This window comes from Phyllostomus discolor, chromosome X (assembly GCF_004126475.2).
Source record: "Phyllostomus discolor isolate MPI-MPIP mPhyDis1 chromosome X, mPhyDis1.pri.v3, whole genome shotgun sequence".
NCBI classification, from domain to species: domain Eukaryota; kingdom Metazoa; phylum Chordata; class Mammalia; order Chiroptera; family Phyllostomidae; genus Phyllostomus; species Phyllostomus discolor.
The window spans coordinates 57246310-57255540 of record NC_050198.1 but is presented as its reverse complement, the minus strand read 5'-3'; the positions used below and the strand labels follow the sequence as shown (position 1 = coordinate 57255540).

General features: G+C 39.2%; 1 long non-coding RNA gene across 1 annotated transcript; it reads right to left on the bottom strand.

The window, feature by feature from the left end:
• Positions 1-1312: 1312 nt before the first annotated feature.
• Positions 1313-2880, bottom strand: LOC118498548. Its single transcript, XR_004901037.1, has 2 exons — positions 2718-2880; positions 1313-1481 (listed from the first exon to the last, which is right to left on the bottom strand). It is a non-coding gene; the product is annotated as an uncharacterized LOC118498548 (long non-coding RNA).
• Between the last annotated feature and the right edge of the window lie 6351 nt (positions 2881-9231).

Sequence of the window (9231 nt, the reverse complement as noted above, 5' to 3'; positions counted from 1 at the left end):
GTCCTATAGTTTTTTTAATGAAAAACTCCAACTCAGCGTGACCCTGTCAGCCCTTTGAAAGGTCTCCATTCATTTGATCTTCCATGCCAGACTGTAATGAACAAACTGTATCTGTATTCTTAATAAAAGCCTGCTTGGGTGGGAAGGTGGGGTGCTCTCCACTAGAGAAAGTGGCCATGCTGTTCCTATTTCTCCACAGAACTCAGTAGTGCATGTGTATTTCTCTTGCATGATGAGCAGCTGCAGCATTCACGGTCACAGCGGGCCGATGGCTGCAACATAGACTCCCCTAAAACACTGTTAAAACTAATAAATGAATTTGGGGAAATCAGTAGGATAAAAAGTCAATATCAAGAAATCAAAGGCATTTTTGTATACCAACAATGAAAATCAGAAGCAGAAATCAAGAAAAAAAATCCCATTTGATATAGCAACAAGAAAGCTAAAATACCTAGGAATAAACCTAACCAAGGCAGTAGAAGAACTGTACTCAGAAAACTACACATCACTGAAGAAAGAAATCAAGATGACACAAACAGATGGAAACATATACCATGTTCATGGATCAGAAGAATTCACATAATAAAAATGTCCATACTACCCAAAGCAATTTACAGATTTAATGCAATACTTATTAAAACACCAATGGAATATTTCACAGACATAGAACGAACACTTCAAAAATTTATATGGACCCATAAATGACCCTGAATAGCTGTTGGAATTGTGAGAAAGAACAAAATAGGATGTATCAGAATACCTGATATCAAACTATACTACAAGGACACTCTAATCAAGATGGCCTGATAGTGGCATAAAAACAGACAGATAGACCCATGTAACAGAACAGAGAGCCCAGAAATAAACCCAAGTGTCTAATTTTAATTAATATTCAATAAAGGAGGCAGCAGCATACAATGGAGTAAAAATAGCCTCTTCAATAAATGGTGGTGGGAGACCTGAAAAGCTACATGCAAAAAAATGAAACTCCATCATCTACTTACACCATACACCAAAATAAATTCAAGGTGGATAAAAGATTTAAATTTAAGTCATGACACCATTAAAGTCCTAGAGGAGAACATAGGCAGGAAAATTTCAGATATTTCAAGCAGAAATATTTTCACTGATATGTCCCCATGAGCAAGGGACATAAAGGAAAGAATAAACAAATGGTATCTCATCAAAATAAAAAGTCTTTGCATGGCTAAAGAAAACAGTATTAAAATAAAAAGAGAACCAAGCATATGGGAAAACAAATTTGCCAATGATATCTTAGACAAGGGTTTAATCTCCAAAATATTTAAAGAACTCACACAACTTCACTCTAATAAGACAAACAACTCAGTTTAAAAGTGGACAAAGACTTGAACAGACACTTCTCCAAGGAGGAAATATAGAGAGTCCAGAGACACATGAAAAGATGCTCAGTATCATTAGCTATCAGAGAGATGGAAATTAAAACCACAATGAGATACCACCTCACACCTGTCAGAATGGCCATCATAAACAAAGCAACACACAACAAGTGTTGGAGAGGTTGTGGAGAAAAAGGAACCCTAGTGTATTGTTGTTGGGATTGCAGACTGGTACAACCACTATGGAAAACAGTATGGAACTTCCTCAGAAAACTAAAAATGGAGCTGCCTTTAGACCCAGCAATTCCAGTGCAAGGATTATATCCTAAGAACCCTGAAACACCAATACAAAAGAACCTATGAACCCCAGTGTTCAAAGTAGCAGAATTTACAATAGCCAAGTGCTGGAAGCAACCTAGGTGCCCATCAGTAAATGAATGGATCAAAAAACTATGGTACATTTACACAATGGAATTCTGTGTAGCAGAAAGAAAGAAGGAGCTTCTACCCTTTGAGACAGCATGGATGGAACTGGAAAGCATTATGCTAAGTGAAGTGAGGCAGGCATTTGAAGACAAATACCATATTATCTCACCTTTAACAGGAACCTAATCAGAACAACAAACAAAGAAGCAAATACAACCAAAGACACTGAAATAGACAACAGGCTGGCAATGACCAGAGGGGAGAGGGGAGGGAATTTCAGGGGAAAATGGTGAAGGACTTTCAGGAACAAGTATAAAGGACACATGGACAATACAAATGGGAGGGGGAAAATGGGAGGGAGGTGGGGAGGGCTGAATGGGGTAAAAGGCAAAAAACTGTACTTGAACAACAATTAAAATAAAAATTAAAAAAGTTAAACGTGATCACCAACTTACTCCATACAGAAAAATAAGTTCAAGGTGGATAAAAGATTTAAATTTAAGTTGTGACACCATAAAGTCCTTCAGAAGAGCATAGGCAGGAAAATCCCAGATATTCCATGCAGCAATATTTTCACCAATACCTCCCATTAGAGCAAGGGATATAAAGGAAGGAATAAGCAAATGGGACCTCACCAACATAAAAAGCTTCTGCATTGGGAAAGAAAGCTGCATTAAAAGGAAAAGGGAACCAGCCATATGGGAAAACATATTCCCCAATGACACCTGGGGCAAAAGTAGGATCTCCAAAATATATAAAGGACTCACATGACTCCACTCCAGGAAGACAAACCACCAAATTAATAAATAGGCAGAAGACTTGAACAGACACTTCTCCAAGGAGAACATATAGAGGGCCCAGAGACATATGGAAGGGTGCTCAGCATCACTAGCCATCAGAGAGATGTAAATTAAAACCACAATGAGATGTCACTTCACACCAGTCAGAAGGGCCATCATAAACCAATCAAGAAACAGCAACTGTTGGAGAGGATGTGGAGAAAAGTGAACCCTAGTGCACTGTTAGTGGGAAAGCAGGCTGGTGCTGCCACCTGGAAAACAGTGTGGAATTTCCTCTGAAAACTAAAAATTAAACTGTCTTTTGACCCAGCAATTCCACTGCTGGGATTATATCCTAAGAATCCTGAAACACCAATCCATTGGAACCTAGGCACCCCAATGTTCATAGCAGCACAATTTACAATAGCCAAATGCTGGAAGCAACCTAAGTGCTCACCAGTAAATGAATGGATCAAAAAACTATGATACATTTTCACAATGGAGTACTGTACATCAGAAAGAAAGAAGAAGCTCCTAGTCTTTGTGACAGCATGGATGGAAATTGAGAGCATTATAAGAAGTGAAATAAGGCAGGTAGTGAGAGGCAAATACCACATGATCTCACCTTAAAGTGGAACCTAGTCAACAAAACAAATAAGCAAGCAAAATATCACCAGATACATTGAAATTAAAAACAATCAGACATAAACCAGAGGGGAGGTGGAAGGGTATAATGAGTTGAAAGTAGGGAGAGGTTTTCAGGAACTACTATAAAGGACACATGGACAAAACCAAGGGGGTGTTAAGTCAGGAGAGGGAAATGGGGATGGCTGGGGGTGCAATGGAGACAACTGTACTTGAACAATTAAAAAATGAAAATAAAAATATAATGAAAATGAGGAGTCTGGCTCCTGGTTGAAAAGTTAGGCTTCCGTTTTTAAGAACTGACCATAGATAGTTGCATAGGTTTTTTTCTGGCAGATCTCACAAAGAATGCTGTTCTCCCCACACCAGATTTGTTACACAACCACTAATTTGAACTATATGAAGGAAATTTAAGTCAAGGAATCAGGATCTCCCAGGTAGCCATAGCTCCTACACATAGCTGTACTCCTAACCCAGTTGCCTCCATTTGGGGTCCTCTTTACCAGGTGCCTTTGGCTGAGGGCCTTCCTCATGTGCTTCTGCTGAAATCTCCTTGGTGGTCATGGTGGGAGTGGGCATGATGGAGAGGGAAGGAAAATTAAAGACACATTTTCCCCTATTTAAATCACTGTTCCTTGCACTCTTAGTAATTCTCCTTCTCATATATCCAAGCTCCTGGGTCCATAAAACTGTAGGAATATTTTGTTCAGGGCTCCTTCCACAGTTAAGACAATTCTCAGGTCTGTGTCCATCCATGTTACTCTATACTGGTACTGGTTTGTGTGCAAAAATGTAATAGAGGAGATTCAGCACTTTCCCCACTTCAGCTTTTTGTTTATCCAAGTGATTTAATGCTTTAGTGTATAATTTTGATAATTATACCTTAATATACCAACATTTTGACTTGTTGTCTTAAGCAGCTACTCTGACACCTGGCAGATCAGCTTTCTCTGAAATTCAAATGGGCTTCTGATAAGTTGGTATAGTGAGCCAGGCAGTCGATTAACCACAATGCCTTTATGGAAAAGTAAAAATCCTGAAGATCCCATGCAGTACCTTTGGGAGTTATCAATGGAGCCTTCAGGGCTTATAAAGGTGATCTTAGATTATCTGCAAGAGTCTGAATGCCCCATGGGGCATTTTGCCAGCCATTCATATGAGTCTTGGGGAATGCCAGAGGAAGCCACAAGGCATTCTTAGAAGTAGTTAGCAGATATTTTAATGTAAACTTTTCATTGCTGAGGGGCGATATTTGGCCCTCTTGGCTGATCCCGCCTGGTTGGTAAGATCAGTGATCAAACAGAGAATTCCAAAGAAAAATAGGGAAGCAATATCCTAGCCAGTGCTTAGGGTTCTCCAAGGATGTAAGCAGAGATGGGGGTGGAAAGTCTTACATAAGCTGAATAACTCTAAGTATGTCTCTGGTGCCAATAAACACCCTGCAGTTAACAAGTTGTTGAAATTTTAAGAGAAAAAAAGTGTAATACCCTTTGAGATTGCTTTTCCCAACAGTCCTGAAGAGAACTTAGAAACTTAATTAAATCCCTCCAGAAGTAAAAGTAATAAAAGGAGGTTGGAACAGCACTGGGGTATGTTACTACAAAACCCCTCCTTCATAGTGTCCTTACAACATCTCTTTCCATAATAACAGAAAGCAAACAGCAATAGGAACAGCAGCTGCAGCCTTCTAGTTGCCACCCCCTGAAGGGAAACACAGGCTCTGCTTGAAGAGGCCCATCCTACATGTCCCCAGGAATCCTAGCCAGGAAACAGCTGTCCACCCCAGCCAGTTGCTTATTCCATTCTCTTCTCCTCCTTCTCCCTGTCTAGAAAACTTGTGGCCAAATCCAAGCAGATGGCCCTAATGAGATCTACACATCAGCAGCCCATGAAATGAACATAAATCTCTTTTCCTTCTACTCTTTTTCTGTGTACATGGGGATAGATCAAAATGTCCACAAGATTTTGTCTAGACCTCTCAGCTCTATTTCTAAAAAAATTAATCAAGGTATAATTAACATATAACATTATATTAGTTTTAAAAGTATGATATAATGATTTAATATTTATATACATTATGAAACAATCACCACAATGTTTAGTAAACATTTGTCACCTTACAGAGTTAAAACATTTCTTGTGATAAGAAATTTTAAGATTTATTTTCTAAGCTAACTTAAAATATGCAATATAGTACTGTTAATTGTCATCACCATCTGTATATTATATTCCAATGACATATTTACTTTATAACTGGAAGTTAGTACATTTAGACTCTCTTAATCCATTTGGCCCACCCTCCACACACTTTCTCTGGCAACCATCAATCTGCTCTTTGTATCTATGAGCTTATTTCTTTGTTTTAATTATTTTTGTTTTTATATTCCAAATGTAAATGAAATCTAACTGCATTTGTTTTTCTCTGCCTGATTTATACCACTTAGCCTAATGCCTTAAAAATCCCTCCATGTTGTTGCATATGATAAGATTTCGTGATTTCGTTTTTATGGCTGAATATATTTCACTCTATATCACATCTTTATAGTTGGCTTGTTTCCTATTGTAAATAGTGTTGCAATGAATATGGAGCTACATATATCTTTTAGAGTTAGTGTTTTCATTTTGTTTGGATAAATTCCCAGAAGTGGAATCGCTGGGTCATAAGGCAGTTCTACTTTTGGTGTTTTGAGGAACTACCAGTGTTTAGAAACTGCACCATTTATATTCTCAGCAACTGTGCATGAGTGTTCCATTTCCTACATATCCTCACCAACACTTGTTATTTCTACAAAAACAGCAGTTTGTAAAGTATAAAAATACATATGGTCCTATGAGCCCAAAATAAGCCCTGCTGGCCACTGGAGTCAGGCAATCTGAAGGTGTCCTCTGGGAGGCAATTGCAAAAACTGGGACTCCAGACAAGTATATAAGCTCTTTTCTGACAGATACTGGTTAGCTGTAGCAAAGCGAGGGGAAAGCACAAAGATGACATCTATAGGTTTTTGTTCCCTGAAATAATTTCTTAGGCCACTAGATATGTGTCAATCCAGAAGCTTATCCTTTAGACCAAAACTCTAGGTTAAGAAAATGGGCCTTTTTCACAGAAAGACTAAGGCTGCATTTCAGTTTACTATCTGTGAAGTGTCCTTAGGATGGAAGCTTGCCAAGAATTGTCTCTTCAACTATTATAGTTCTATGGGACCCAGGAAGCAAGTTCCCCTTGCCTCCAGAGCCAAGGGATAAAGGAGGCAAGAGGAATCTCCTTTTTTCTCTCCCTGGGTGATACCTGCAAAAATTAGGACACCAGAAACCCTTCAGTCAGGTACTAATGTTCTGGAGTGTGGCAGAAAGAGAGTATGAAGGTGATGCCCACAAGCTATAGTGAGGCAGTGGGGTAGCATAAAGTTGGCACCAACTGGAAAAAGAAAGAACAGAAAAAATGAAAAAAATAGTGCTTTCTGGCTAGAGCAAGGAGAAGGGAGAACATGAAGATGGCACCACCAGTCTCTGTCCCCAAAGAGTGTTCCAGCAGGCTCTTATGTGTATGTTAAATTTGATGTCTGCCCCTCAGGCTAATGCTTTAATAAACATAAATGTGCTTCTTTCACTTAAAGTCTGAGCATGATCAGCTGCCTCTGAGCTTGGCCCTGGGGTAGGTAAGCCAGAGAGTACAAGCCCTTTAAGAGCTGGTTTTTAGATTGCTACAGTGGGTCTCACGGACATGGCCCCATTAATTTTCATATTGGGGTGTTTCAAGAGCTTGTCTCTCAGATGCAAGTCTCAAAAGTTGGTTTGCCTAATGTAGGGTTCAAACCCTTCACCCTTCAGGTTGAAGCTGTAGGTTTTGAGTTCCCTCCCAATGGTGGGTTGCCATGCCGATGGCGAAGTTTACGGTGAGTTTGGGTCTCACACTTTCCTATCCACTTTGATGTGATTTTCTTCACATTTTCCAGATATGTAGTCATCATTCAGCCAGACTTTAGGGTTTTTTTTTTCAGAGGAAAATAGCTGTAGATTTGGTGTGTCTATGGGAGAGGATGAATTCTAGATCTTCCTACACCACTCTCTTGAACCAGAACCTGATCTTTCAGCTTTAAAAAAACAAATAAGCCTACGGATAAAGCCAATGTGTCTGTGTCCCAAGATGAGACTGGAGTTCCTATGCAAAGGTTAAAATTCAATAGAGAGGTAAAAAATTAAACTCCTTGTCCTTGTAGGTATTGTTTCATAGGTGACTGTGGTCCCCAAAATCTCTGAGAAGAAATTGGAGTAGAAAGCCACCAAGCTGGACTATGGGTTAGTCCCTTAGAACTCCTACAAATCTCTATTTTTATGGCCTACACTAATTAATGAATTAATGTATTATTGATATTGATATACTGCCTCTGAAAACCCCTGCTAACCTTTTTCCTGAATCACTAATAGGAGTTTCTACAACTAGGGCCATGTTGAAAACTGTAAATCTGTGCTTCAGGGGTTATAGCTAATGAACTTCACATTTGATCAGGCCATTGGAAAGCCTCAGATTCATATAGAAAACAGCCTCCTTGTGGGATAGAGACATTTAAATAAGAATCACTTCTTCTAATAAGCTTTTTGTTACTCATGTTGATATCCACCAAACAGGCCCCTAAAACTGATGAAGGAAAGCATAATCAATGAGCAGGCTGAGTTTGTCAGCTAAATACTGAAACTGAAGTGTTCTCTGCCCTACAGCAAATAGATGTGTGATAGATCACCTCCTGAGTACATAAAATGATGGCCTGTAGGAATTCAAATCTAATCCTAGACTTGGTCTTCATATGTGGGCTTCCGTTGCTATCAGAAAATGCTAAAGCAGCATGGTAAAGCTGTTACATCTGCCAAACTCTGGTCAAGGCTGAAAGTGCTGTACAGGAATACTTTCCAAAGCCAGTGAGGCAGGATAAAATATGTTAATCACATTGAGCTTCTGGTCTCATCTAGAGGGTTTCACTGGATCCTGACTTCTGGCTTAGTCATTACTGTGTATTCCACTGACTTCATCCACTTTATCCAGGACCTACAAAACCACATTTGTTTCCTGTTCAGGTTTCCTGAACACATTGCATCTAATAATGGCTCCAGACAGGTGACCCTAAATACACATCAGTGAACCCAACCATGGGGTATATGATTCCATCTCAGTGCCTCATATTACTCCAAAGCCACAGAAGTGATTAGACAATTTAAAGGACAATTAAAGGACAGGCCTAGCTGCTGATGAGATGGGGCAATATAATGCCAGCTTGAACCACATAAGCCAGATTAGTTCTCTGGGGTATCAACCCAGCAATTTCACAAACAGACACTATTATATGTGCCATATGTTTGATTAAACTGTCTGCAATTTTCCTTCACTGTATACTCTTCTGTTATAATATTGACAACTTGGTCTGTGTGGTAGACTTTGCAAAGATATTCCACATCCTCCTACCCTTTTCTAAAGACCCAAATATATGGGACATTGATATATCTGTTAAACATTTACTAGTTTGTTACAAAAGATACGACTCAGGAATACTAAAGTTGAACACCAAGGTAGTTGTGTAGAGCTACTATGCCCTCTCCAGGGCATTTCATCTTCCTAGTACATGGATGTGTTCACCAACCCAGAAGCTTCCTACATCCTATTGTTTAGGGATTTTCAATGGAGATTTAATTATGTAGGTATAATTGATCAAATCATTTTCCATTAGTGATTGAAGTCAATCTACAACCTCTCTCCCCTTCATAGAAATTAGCACATGAGGCTGAGGTTCTAATCCTCTAATCATGCCTTGGTTTAGAGAGAGAGAGAGACCAGCCCCAGTCCAGAAGCTATCTAAGGTCTAGCCAAGAGTCACCTTATTAGCATAAACTAAAATGTGGTTGAAAAGAGCTTGCCATGAGTACAGAAGAAAACTTCAATCATTCGTCACTCAGAAAATTCCAAAAGTTTTAGTATATTGGTGCCAGGAACTTTACACACACACAATGTTATACATATATGTGTTTATGTATAT